This window comes from Sorex araneus, chromosome 4 (genome assembly GCF_027595985.1).
Source record: "Sorex araneus isolate mSorAra2 chromosome 4, mSorAra2.pri, whole genome shotgun sequence".
In the NCBI taxonomy this organism is placed as follows: Eukaryota; Metazoa; Chordata; class Mammalia; order Eulipotyphla; family Soricidae; genus Sorex; species Sorex araneus.
In genome coordinates this window covers 1,076,057-1,089,529 of record NC_073305.1, presented here as the reverse complement: position 1 = coordinate 1,089,529, position 13,473 = coordinate 1,076,057, and positions in this window count along the sequence as shown.

Genomic DNA, 13,473 nt, shown 5'->3' with positions numbered 1-13,473 from the left:
ATATTCCGTCTACACCTATGTGAAAATCAATTAGTTTAATTGACGGGGAAAACCCTCAACAATGGCTAATTAGTCCAAAATGACCTGAAACACGCATGTAAATTAGTAGAATTAATTAAACATGAATGATTAGATCATTTGGATCATTTTTACAACCTTGAAATTAGCATCCATTCATAAAATGTTGTGGAAAAGGTAATTTAATAATGTCTCGGCCGCAGCTTCCGGCCATTCCTTACTCCGCCCTCCACACCCCCACAACGCTGGAACAGCCTCCAAACAGACAGTAACGAGTGTCACAAGACCTGGGTTCTAGTCTCTAGCTCAGAGGTGGGAGAAAAGCCGGAACACACCCACCCACGCGGCTCCCTCGAGCGTCCTGCTCAGCACTGTGCGAATTCCCGAGGTGCTACCTCAGCCCTGCCTGCTCAGAGGAGCCTTCACACACCCTCCTCACCCCTCCCACCGGGGCCCTCAGTGACCCCCTCTCGCTCCCTCCCTCTCTCTCTCCCTCTCTCACTCCCTCTCTCTCTCCCTCTCTCTCCCTCCCTCTCTCTCACTCTCTCACTCCCTCTCTCTCTCCCTCTCTCTCTCCCTCTCTCTCTCACTCTCTCTCCCTCTCTCTCCCTCTCTCTCACTTTCTCACTCCCTCTCTCTCTCCTTCTCTCTCCCTCCCTCTCTCTCACTCTCACTCCCTCTCTCTCTCCCTCTCTCTCCCTCCCTCTCTCTCTCACTCACTCTCACTCCCTCTCTCTCTCCCTCTCTCTCCCCCCTCTCTCTCTTACTCTCTCTCCGCCCTCTCTCCCTCTCTCTCACTTTCTCACTCCCTCTCTCTCTCCCTCTCTCTCCCTCCCTCTCTCTCTCACTCTCACTCCCTCTCTCTCTCCCTCTCTCTCCCTCCCTCTCTCTCACTCTCACTCCCTCTCTCTCTTCCTCTCTCTCCCCCTCTCTCTCTTACTCTCTCTCCGCAGTCTCTCCCTCTCTCTTTTAATCAAACTTTCTTATTATTGTTGAGGTTTTTACTTTTAATTTTTAATTTTGAGCCGGTCAAGGGGCCCCACCAGTTGATGCTCAGGGCTTCCCCCTGGCTCTGTGCTCAGGGAGCATTCCTGGCGGGGCTTGGGGCAACCATATATGGGTTTCGGGGGCTCTAACCTGGGTTGTCCATGCACAGGGCAAGCACCCCCCTTGGTCTCTTTTGTTATCAGCCAACCAATCGTTGTTGGTTTATAAGAGTTACCTGTCCCGTTTGGTTAACATACTTGCCCAGACATACTTTCTTTGCGGATAATTAGTCTCCCAATCCCCCCTGGTTTTTCCATGCTCTTGCCAAGGCCAGGAGAGCAGAGATTCCATTCCAAGGAGGCCTATCGATTCTTCTCTTCATGGACTGAGCACTTGCTATTTGCAGAGTCCTCACCAAACCCAAGGTCATCTACGCCTCTTGTTTTATTCCCCGCAAGTTTTGTGCCTCTGTAGTTTACACCTAAGTCTGGCCCTGTCTGAGGTCACTTTAGCCTGAGAGGTCCCGACTCTACGTCTTTTGAGCTTGTGTAGATTTACTCCGTGAGCACCACCCGGCCCTCTGTGTCGTTTGGCTGCGGCACACCCCAGAGCAGAGACTGGGGGTAATGAGCCTGTCCCTGTCAGCTCGATCCAAGTTCTTGCTGGATGTGGGATTCTGTTTAAGGAAATCACACCATATGCTTCTCACGGAGGCTGCCCAGGCAGGAGATTGTTCTTCTCCCTGCTGCTCGAGAATTCCCTCAGGGAGGCCCTGGAGGTACATTTTCAGCCATAAACAGGCGGATTGAACCCGGAACTAGAGTGGATCTCTCGCTGGAATTCCACGGAGAGATGAGTCTGAATGGGAGAGCGCATAACTCCAGACAGAGTGATGCTCCTTATCAGTAAGCCTGGCGGAAGTGTAATTGCCGATTTATAGATCTATGAGCGGGGAAATTTCACTGCAGATTTATTGATCTACAGGCAGACCAGCTTCACCGCTGACTCACTGGTCTTACAATATTCAGTCCCTGTTTTCCCTGAGGACATCGGTGAGCATAGCACAGAGCATTGACCCAGAATGCCCTGGGGGGGGGGTCTCTGGGTTCCCACTAAGTCCAAGGGTCTGGAAGTGGAGCTGCCTCTGAATGGGGCGTGGGGCCTCTTGAGGCTGAAGCCCCCGACCACAGTGTCCTCTGGGGAGGCCGAGAGCACAGATTCTTAGAAAGTCGCCTGCAAATCTCAGGGATGCAACAGGAGACTTGCAGAACGTCTGAGCGCACGTCAGCCCTGCCCACGTCGGATGCTGCCGTGGCCTGCTTTGGAAGTCGTGGCCATCTGAATGTGGATGAGGATTTGCAAGAGGGAGACGACAGACTCATTAAGTCTTGAAAACGCTGATTTCTTGGCAACTTAGTCCCGAGACCCTCGATAGCGAAGAGATGAATGGGAATCAATTTCCCTGCCAAGACCTGGCGGGTCAGCTCAAGGATGAAGGGAAGGTCTGCCAGGGAGACAAATGACTCATCCCAGCACCACCGCACGGGCCGCGGCAGGAGCTAACCGGAGAGCAGCCGTGACAACTACCCCGGGTGCGACCAGGGCGCGAGGAGATTTGTGGCTGCCATGGAACATCCCCAAGTAACTAAGAGGTCAGACACGCGGGGCAGGGGATGCTCTGCTGCAAGGTGAGGTGAGAGGAAGCTGTGTGTGTGTGTGTGTGCGTGTGTGTGTGTGTGTCTGTGCGCGTTTGTTTATCTGTGTATGCACGTATGTGTGCATGTGAGCATGTGTGTATATGTTGTGTGTGTATATATGTGTATGTTTGTGTATGCACGTGTGTTTGCATGTGAGCAGATGTATGTGTTATGTGTGTATATATGTGTATGTGTGTGCATGCATGTGTGTGAGTGTATGTGCATATGTGTGAGTGTGTGCATATGTGTATATGTGTGTGCATGTGTGTATGTGTGTGCATGCATGTGTGTGCATGTGTGTGTGCATATATGTATATGCATGTGTGTATGTGTGTACATGCATGTGTGTGCATATGTGTATGTGTGTGCATGCATGTGTGTATGTGTGTAATGTATATATGGGTGTGCCCATGTGTGCATGTGTGTGTGCATGCATGTGCTGCATGCATGTGTGTGTGCACGTGTGTGCATGTGTGCATGTGTGTGCGTGCATGTGTGTGGTGGGGAGCAGGAGAATAGACCAGTGAGAGCTACCTCTGGATCTCTAGCCCTGACAGGAAATTGTCTTCCCTCAGCTCCCATGCCGGCCACGCTCCTTGCTGCTATCACGTTACCCATGATGTGGTTTCTGGGTGTCCCCAGACATATGACCTATGCAGTCGACTGCATGGCAGGTAGTGGTGTGGCTCCCCCTCCGATGCTCCTGGGCATACACTCGGTACCCAGAGACGACCAGGAGCCGGGCACTGGCATGACCAGGGGGCCGCCGTCCAGCCATTCACAGGCCACTGAGATCCTCTCAGATATCTGCCCCCAGCTCTCCCGGCCCCACGGTCAGAGGGGGGGTCAGTTCAAATCAGAGTCCAGCGTGTTCCTCACGGCTCTGCAGACAGCAGGGGCTTCTGTCAGGGCAGAGTGAGCTGCGCCTCGGTGGCCGCTGACCCTCCCGAGGGGCACTGACTGTTTGGGGATGTTAACAGGCGGAGGACTGCTCCAGCGATGGCAGAGCTTGAGCACAAAGATTGCCCAGGGCCCAAAACTGTCCCATTTGCTCTCAGAGCACCAGAAACACGGGCACCTCTGTTTCCTGCTCACACGCCTTCAAGACTAGTCTTTGTAGCATTCACCTCAAAAACACCTCCAGTCTCTACCTTCACCGGACTTCCCAGCCACATCCAGACCTCCAGCTTCTTGGTCCACATTCAGCTTCTTGAGATAAATTAGCTCGGACTGGCCAGTGTGACAGCGCCAGGCACGTAGTATCGCAGGCCGGTGGATCAATGCCCCAAACCCAAACATTGACGAGGCCTTGGGCTCTCTCTGTCTGTCTCTGTGTCTCTCTGTCTCTGTCTCTGTCTCTCCCTGGTCTCCTGGAGTTCTCCCCACACTGCAGTCTCTCTCTGTCATTCCTGGGAGATGCCCTGTGGAGTGTCCCCTACAGAGTTTATCTCTACCCATGTCTGTGTCCTTTGCTTAAAAGGACACCAGTTGTTTGGGACTTGGGTGGGGGGGGCGCCTGCATCTTAATTTGACGACATCTATAAATACCCTATTAGCAAAGGCTGACAGTCACACATGTTGGGGCCAGACTTCAAAATTTCTTCCCGGAGAACACAATTCTATCCATAAAATGCATTTGTGTTTCATGTGCAAAATTATTTTTAAGTAGGGTGAAAGCAGCCAAGTTTATTTTATCAATCTAATGTGATTTTTATTCAACCTATATGTATCACACACAAAAATATAATTTACTATACAAGAAAATTACCAGATTTTGCTTATTAATATCAATGTAGCATATTATCATATTATCTGCACTAACCCACAGTATGTTCTCACTGAGCACCAGACACCCAGGATACTATTGGACAGAATAAAGGTGATGGGTACATCTACACAATTGAATACTATGCAGCTGTTAGGAGAGATGAAGTCATGAAATTTGCTTATAAATGGATAGACATGGAGAGTATCATGCTAAGTGAAGTGAGTCAGAAAGAGAGGGACAGACATAGAGGGACTGCACTCACTTGTGGAGTATAGAATAACATCACATGAGGCTGACACCCAAGGACAGTAGATACAAGGGCCAGGGGGATTGCCCCATAGCTGGAAGCCTGCTCCATGAGTGGAAGGGAGAAGGCAGGTGGAATAGAGAAGGGATCACTGAGAAAATGATGGCTGGAGGAACCAGTTGGGATGGGAGATGCATGCCGAAAGTAGACAATGGACCAAACATGATGGCCTCTCAGTGTCTGTGTTGCAAGCCATAATGCCCAAAAGTAGAGAGAGAGTATGGGGAATATTGTCTGCCATGGGGCAGGGGGAGGGTGGGAAAGGGGGGGTATACCCGGGATATTGGTGGTGGGGAATGTGCACTGGTGGGGGGATGGGTGTTTGATCACTGTGAGATTGTAACCCAAACGTGAAAGCTTGTAACTACCTCACGGTGTTTCAGTAAAATAAAACAAAGGTGGTGGGAATGACGGCACCCTGAGGGCTGCGGCTCTCCTCGACAGAAACGCTTTTGCCTCTCCAGGGAGAGCGTTTGGTTTGAAAGCTCGTCTGTGTTTTCCGCTCTTGGCTCTTCACTGTCCTCTCCGAGGACAGAGGGTCAGAGCTGGGGCAGGTGCCGAGTCCGGGGCTGGACACTGCTGCAGGCCACTCCCAGTACGGCCGCTGCCATCCCGGCCCCTCCACCGGGCCGCTGCAGAGCGAGGCCCGCAGCAGAGCTGGAGACGGGGGCGGGTTGGGGTGTGAATCCGGCGAGGAGAACCAGGAGGCCCAAACTCGCTGTTAGAAGTAAGTGTGCAGTTTGCAGCCCGGGGCCACAGAAGATCGATTGGATTATGATGCCACAAATGGGCTTCACGTGCCGATCATTTTCTGCCATATAAAAATTTCAAGACATGATTAGTACGTCTGGAACTCACATAATGTGGCACGTCAATTACACCTCAATGAATGTGGCAACCGCACGCGTGTGTCTGGAATACACAATCGATGCCTCGGAAAGAAATCCAGGATTCCAGCTCGAGGAGTGAGGCATGGGAACGCGCGGGGCTTGCGGCCGTGAGGGCCCGGGCTCCGCACAGAGCTTGCTCCCTGCCTTTCCCGCGAGGGACAGCCGGCGCGGAAGCCGCGGAGGACAGAGACTGGCTGGGCGAGACCCTCCCGCCTCTCCTTCTGCGTTCTCTGGCTTTTTTTTTCTCTTTCCAGAAAAGTACATCTATTTATTTATTTATTTTTACTTTTTATTTTATTTTATTTTATTTTTAAAAAATTTTTTATTAGTGAATCACCGTGAAGTACAGTTACAGTCTTACAAACTTTTGTGCTTGCATTTCAGCCAATGGTCGAGTGCCCATCCTCCACCACCGATGGTCCCAGCATCCCTCCCCCCACCCCCACCCCGACTCCCCATACCCCGCCTCTGCGGCAGGGCATTCCCTCTCTCTCTCTCTCCCTCTCTCTCTCCCTCTCTCTCTCCCTCTCTCTCTCCCTCTCTCTCCCCCTCTCTCCCTCCCTCTCTCTCCCTCTCTCCCTCTCTCCCCCTCTCTCCCTCCCTCTCTCTCTCTCCCTCTCTCTCCCTCTCTCTCTCCCTCTCCCTCTCTCTCTCTCCCTCTCTCTCTCTCCCTCTCTCTCTCTCCCTCTCTCTCTCTCCCTCTCTCTCCCTCTCTCTCTCCCTCTCTCTCTCTCTGTCTCTCTCTCTCCCTCTCTCTCTCTGTCTCTCTCTCTCTCCCTCTCTCTCTCTGTCTCTCTCTCTGTCCCTCTCCCTCCCTCCCTCTCTCTCTCTCTCTCTCTCTCCCTCCTTTGGGTGTTGTGGTTTGCAGTGGAGGTACTGAGTGGCCATCATGTTCGCTCTGTAGTGACTTTCAGCCCGCCTCTCCCACCCCGAGCGGACCCTCCGAGCACTGTACTACCTGAGCTGCCTATTCCCCGGCACGCGAGGCCGGCTTCACGCCGTGGAGCAGTGCCCCTGGCCCTATCTCTGCCGCTCTGGGGGGTCAGCATTCTCTGTGTGACCGCGGAGGGAGAGCTGCGGTCCCCGCGCACACGCGTGTGCGGCATGTTCCCGGGGAACACGCAGTCTCACCAGAAGGGCGAGTCTGCACGGAGAGGACAGCAAAATGGTCACCTGCTCCTGGGCTCTGTCTCCTGGGGTCCCCGGGCTCTTAGGGCGGCAGAGCTGTTCCTGCTGCCCCCCGCCCGGGCACAGCTGTGGAGCTGCATCTCGGAGTTGCTCAAAGGGAACATGAAGCAATGTGTGTGTGCGCACGCCCACGTGTATATGATGTGTGTGCGTGCATGTGTGTATGCATGTGTGTGCATGCGTGTGTGTGCGTGTCTGTATGTGTGTATGTGTATACGTGCGTATGTGCATGTGTGCACGTGTGTGCACATGTATATGCGTGTGTGCACGTGTGTGCACAAGTATATGCATGTGTGTATGTGTGTGTGGCGGGGATTATAGGCTGCGGGCTCCCCAGGTGTAGCCCTGACTCCTGTGTGCGTGTGCAGCTGCGAGTGTCAGGAGACAGACCCAGTGCCCGTCCCGAGTGAGCCGTGAGGCGTCAGGGGACATGTGCCTGCTCAGCCTCCTGACCCAGGCGTGGCCTGGCCCTGCCTCTGCTTGGGCCCCGGGGCCCGGGGGCGGGGCCAGGCCAGGGCTCCCTGCAGGGTCCCCAGACTCCATGCCAGCCGCCCCCTCGGCCCCCTGGTTTTCAGAACAGCTCAGAGAAGGACAAAACGTCTTTGGAAACTTTGAATGACTATTTTCCCGGTGACTTTCACACCCTGAACTTCACTTAGGCTCAGTGGAGTGAGACGTTCCTGCATTTAACGGCTCTCGAGTTGCTTAAAGACAGAACATAATTGGGCGCCCTTAACCCGGCGCCCCCGCAGGCACCCCTCCTCCAGGGCCCAGCAGCCCGAGCAGACGAGCAGATGAGACGCGCTGGACCGGGGACGCCGTTGGCGGGGCCGTTCTCGCCGCCCCCCTCAGAGGCAGAGTGAGCGGCTGGAGGGGCCCCGCGTTCCCGGGCGAGCTGCAGCCCAGAGGAAAGAGTCTCCCTGAGGCCGCTCTCTGCTGCCGGCTCCTGTGAGTCAGAGCAGATGTGCCGGCAGCGGGTTTGATTTGTGCTTTTGGTTTTCAAAGCCCGCCAGGCCCCACGAGGCTTCTCTCCATCTGGGGTGACGGTGGGATCATCTTGGGTCCTTGCTCGGGCTTGTCGGAGATGGAGCAAGAAATCTCAGTGATCTCATCCCGTTAGCAGACACGGGCCGGGTACCGCGTGCTTGCCGGGACGGGGCCAGGGCTCCGCGAGCGTCCCGGGGGGTCTGCCCTCAGCGGGCGGGGCGTCAGGGCTCCCACCCGCAGGCCCAGCTCCAGGAAGCATACCCGTCCCCCCGCGGGCGGACCCCAGAGGCGACACGGGCGAGAAGCAGGGGCGGGTCCGTGTTCCCCCTCTGCGGTGGCAGCCTTGGGGGAGGCTCGGGGACTCGGTCAACAGCCCCCAGACGCCTGCCAGGAGCCACAGCATCACGTAACAGAGGGGACGGCGCCGCCCCCAGGGAAGGACAGAGCAGCCTGCAGGCCTCGTGGGGTCAGTCATGGGCAGGTTGGGTGCGGAGTTCGAGTGTCCGGCAGGCGTGGGCCGCAGTGGCTGGAGAGAGAGTGGCGGCCTCAGTGGCCCAGACTTGCTGAGCGGAACAGCCCTGAATCCCACCATCCCCCCGCTCCTGCCAAAGGCCTGTCCACCCGCTGGTCACTCGCCAAGGCCCAGGCTCCTCCTGGCGCTCTGCAGACACACTTGCGGACCAGCCAGAGCCCAGCGCCGGGACCGGCGAGCCCACGGAACCAGGACCAGGCCTGGCTTGGCTCCCTTGCCGTTTGCTCTGGTGACACGGGACACGGCAGGCCACAGCTGGGAGGGCGGGGCACACGCGATGCTGTGGGTCCGTCCGGGCTGACCCGGGGCACGGCCCTGGCCTGGCAGAGTCCTGGTCAGTGGGTGGCACGGACACGGCCCGCGTTAGAGCCACTTTATGCCACTTGGTAGACCGAGCCCCACGTGACGAGCCAAGGAACAACCTGCGTTCCAAAGAAGCTTCTCCTGGATCTGGGGCGGTATGAGGGGGTGTTCCAGGAGCCGCAGTGTGGGCAGCGGCCGAGGGCGCGAGGGACGGAGATGCCGGGCGGCCACTCCGCTCTTCCCAGCGTCCTTCCCTCTTGGCTGGGGCGCCCTGCGGGGAAGCTGCAGTAGATGCCGTATTGCGAGTGCGGCTGAGTTGGCGGGGACCGTCCCTCCAGGGCCCCGGGCACCTCCCCGGGTCAGACCTCAGCGCCCCTACGCCCGCTCGGCCACTGAGGCCCGGACACCAGCCCGCAGGCAGAGGGGCGGTATGGAGGGACGCCGTGGTGAGGCCGACACCCCAGGCCCGGCCTGGAGGCCCCGCTGCCCCCAGAGGGCCGTGGCCGTCCACGCTCACGCACTGCCACCGCCCGTCCAGGCTGCTCCTGCTTCCTGCCGTAAGAGATGAGACTGCCCGCGCACCTGCTGGTTCCCGCCGCCCTTCCCGGCCCGTCCGGACATGAGCAGCCTGGCCACGAAGCGCTCGGGTCCCACAGTGACCCGGGCAGACCCAAGCCGCCCGAGATGGTGACTCTCAGATGTTTTAGGGCATGATGGGGCGGCGGGTGGAACCGGGCTGTCTCGGCCACGCTGTTCCCGCTCCCTCGCCCTGCAGACCCCACGGGCGGGGCAGGGGGCACATCCTCGGCCCCCTCCCCCAGGCTGCCTCTGCCTCGCGCCCTTTGTTCTTGGCCCGTCCCCGACCCGCCTCTCATCTCCCGGGCAGCGACCCCCTGGGGCGTCCTGCGGTCACCTAGAGGAGCCCGCGTGCTTGGGGTGTGTCCACGCGTCTGCTCTCTGCTCCCGGCTCCCGAAGCCCACGGAGCAGGGCAAGGCTTCCCCGCCCGGTCGCTGGGACGGAGCACTGGCGTGGCCGGGGCTGTGAGACGGGCATGAGCCCACCAGCCCACCCCTGCCCCTAGCGTGCACCATGTGCCCATCGGCAAAGCGCAGGCCCCGTGAACCGGCTGTCACGGTGAGCTGCAGGCTCAGCTCTGGCCCTAACACGCCTGGTGGCACCGAGTCCTTCTCCCGCACGGCTCCTGTGGCCGTGGAAGGCAAACGCGTTGCCCGGAGGGAGAGGGGACGAGGGCAGGCCTCGCGCCGGCCCCGGGCGCACAGCGTTAGCAGTGAGCAGTAAACTCAGCCCTTGCCCCGCGCGGGGGAGACGCCCGTCCGCTGGGAACAGGCGGTGCCTGCCGGGAGTCTGGAACGGCTCTCGGATGGGGCGGGAAGCTGGGAGCCGGCCCGGAGCTCCCAGCTGCCATTGCTCGGCTGCGACTGTGTCACCAAAAAGCGCAGTTTTGTCTGAGCTGGCACACACACGCCCCCAGCCGGGCGGGCACAGCATCTGGGGGCCCTGGGGCGGCCGCCGGGGGGATCCACGCATGTCCCGCCGAGGTCGGAGCTCGCGTGTCCCCTGAGGAGGCCACAGAGGAGGAAAGTGACGGGGTCTCGGGACTCTCACTCTCCAACCAGCTGCTTCATGCCCGGCGTCGTACAGCCCGAGCGGCTCACACTCCGTGAATGATCAAAGGTCTCCCCCGACACTCACCACCCGCGGAAGCAAGTGGCGGGTCTGTGTTTTACCTTGGGGGAAGGGGTGAGGAGGGGGGAGCAGACAGAAAGGGAAGGAGCCGGGCCTTGGAAGGGCGGAGTGTCCAGGGAAGGGCCGAGCATGCACTACCCACTCCGCCGCGCCTCTGAGGTCCAGCCTGGACCCTGCAGCTCCACGAGGTCTGACCAGCAAGGAACAGCTCCCGCCCCTGCCCCTGCCCTGCTTGGTTCACCTCACCCCTGCCCTGCTCGGCTCACCCCACCCCTCCCCTGTCCTACTGGACTCACCCTCCCCTGCCCCTGCCCTGCTCAGCTCACCCCGCCCCTGCCCCGGCCCTGCTCGGCTCACCTTACCCCTGTCCTGCTGGACTTACCCTCCCCTGCCCTGCTCAGCTCACCCCGCCCCTGCCCCAGCCCTGCTTGGCTCACCTCACCCCTGCCCTGCTCAGTTCATCCCTCCCCTGCCCTGCTCAGCTCACCTCACCCCTGTCCTGCTGGACTTATCCTCCCCTGCCCTGCTCAGCTCACCCTGCCCCTCCCCCGGCCCTGCTCGGCTCACCTCACCCCTGCCCTGCTCGGCTCACCTCACCCCTGCCCTGCTCTGCCCACCCACCCTCCCCTGCCCCTGTCCTGCTCGGCTCACCCCGCCCCTGCCCTGCTCTGCCCACCCACCCTTCCCTGCCCCTGCCCTGCTCGGCTCACCTCACCCCTGCCCTGCTCAGCTCACCTCACCCCTGCCCTGCTCTGCCCACCCACCCTCCCCTGCCCCTGTCCTGCTTGGCTCACCCCGCCCCTGCCCTGCTCGGCCCACCCCTTCTCTGCAGGCAGTCACACTCACTGTCCCGTGGGCTCTTTTGCTCCTGGGGAGTTCTGCATGAACCGACACACAGAGATCCTTTTCTGGTCTGGCCTCTCTCAGCACGACTCTTCCCCCAGGATGGGGGTGTGTCCGGGTCAGTGGCTGGTCAGTTTGTTCCTTTCGCCGCAGGGTGACAGTCCATCCTGACAAACCGTGGCTGGTGTCGGCTGTTGGGGGTCTCTGGTGTCTCCCTCCGAAGGTTACCCAGGTCTGGGCACTCCTCAGTGTCCCCTGGGGGTCCAGCGGGCTGCCTGTGCTGCCCTGGGTGGACACTCGCCGCCCGCCACATGGACTCTCACTCTCCCCAGTATGGACACTCACGCCCCCTCCCCGCAGTGCCCGCCTGCACACAGACCCTCTCCGCAGCCTTCCCCTGGACGTGTCCCCCGCCCAGCTCCCTCGGGGCCCTGGGGAATAGTCCCCGCTCAGGCGTTTGCAGTGGCTCGGGCCGCAGAGACACCCCGACCCCTGGGTCCACACCGCGCCAGCTGGACCACAGGCACACACGCCTGCACACACATGCCAGGGGCCTCCCTCCTCCAACAACTTCCGGGTGTGGGACACGCACAGCACATGTGACCCGCAGCCTTTGATGACGGCAGACCCTCTCCAGGGGTTCTGCCCGCTGTGGACAAGCAGGTCCTGCCCGCTGTGGACAGGAGGCTCTGTCCCTGGACTGCAGAGCTGCGCCCTCGCCGTGGGCGGGCAGGTTCTGGCCAGCGGGGTCTGACCTCGGGCACATGAGCCCGACTGACCCTGTGGCGTGAGGCCTGCATTTAGACTCGACCAAACCAGCCTGAACTCTGAGACGCAGTTGTCCAGCCCCTGGCAGGAGTATAAGCCGGGAGGACCGTGATGGGCAGCTGGAGACGTTCCACTGGCCACGACGACATGCTGAGAGTGAGCCACTGCGGTCACTGGCGTCTGTACGAGAGGTTTACAAGACCCATGAAGCCAGATGGGTGGTGAGGCAGGGGGGGCTTGTCGGGTGGGAATCCCCGGGGTCACTCTCCCCCCCGCCCCCACCTGGGCCTCGACACTCCCTGACCTCCAGCACTTGCCACTTTTAGACTCACTCAGGCCATGTCCAGGCTGGAAACTCCCCCACCCACACCATCTTCATCCCTGAAAGACGCACGATAAAATCCACACTCAAATTTCATTTGCTTCGTGACACTTCCCAGTCATTTCAGCTATTGTGATTTTACCACATTTTTTCTATTTCACGTGGTAGAAACTAGTGTACGTGTCTCTCACCATTAATCACATCACAAGTTTCTTGAGGGAAAATGCCAAGAATTTTAGATATCATTGGTTTTCAAACGCCAGAAGTCTGACTCCAGAGATCTGCCCGATAACCCTACGGACACAGAAGCAACGAGAGCCTCGGCGTGTGCAGCTGAGGAGGCTGGAGCCTGGGAGGGCCGAGGTGCTGCCGTGCATGCAGGGACCCTGGTCAGTCTCAGCACTGCTCGGTCCCTGGGCAACACCAGGACTGGGGCCCCTGCCCGAGCAACACTGAGACAGGGGAGCTCTCACGTCACTGGGCGTGGAGATAGAGAGAGAGGAAGGAAGACAGGAAGGCAGGAAGGAAGGAAGGAAGGAAGGAAGGCAGGAAGGAAGGAAGGAAGGAAGGAAGGAAGGAAGGAAGGAAGGAAGGAAGGCAGGAAGGAAGGCAGGAAGGAAGGCAGGAAGGAAGGCAGGAAGGAAGGAAGGAAGGAAGGAAGGAAGGAAGGAAGGCAGGAAGGAAGGAAGGAAGGAAGGAAGGAAGGAAGGAAGGAAGGAAGGAAGGAAGGGAGGAAGGGAAGGAGGGAGGGAGGGAGGGAGGAAGGGAAGGAGGGAGGGAGGGAGGGAGGAAGGGAAGGAGGGAGGGAGGGAGGGAGGGAGGGAGGGAAGGAAGAAGGGAGGGAGATAGGGAGGGAGTGAAGGAAGGATACTAGAACATGTGTAATTAACAGGTTTTAAACACATGCGTGCTGAGTACTTGTTGGAATATAGCTCTAAATATGTTAGGCCTGATTTTGGTTCGTCCTTGCTCCCCTTGCCCAAGGAGCTTAGGTTTATCAGTCACACCCATCAAAGTGCTCCCAAGTCACTCCCATTCCTTTGTTTATCTGTAACCACTTCTACCAGTTTATCTGCTCTTCCCTTAATCAAACTCTGTTAATTGGTAAGGTCAGAACTTCCTAGGACACTGAATATTATAACATTGCCTTTTTCT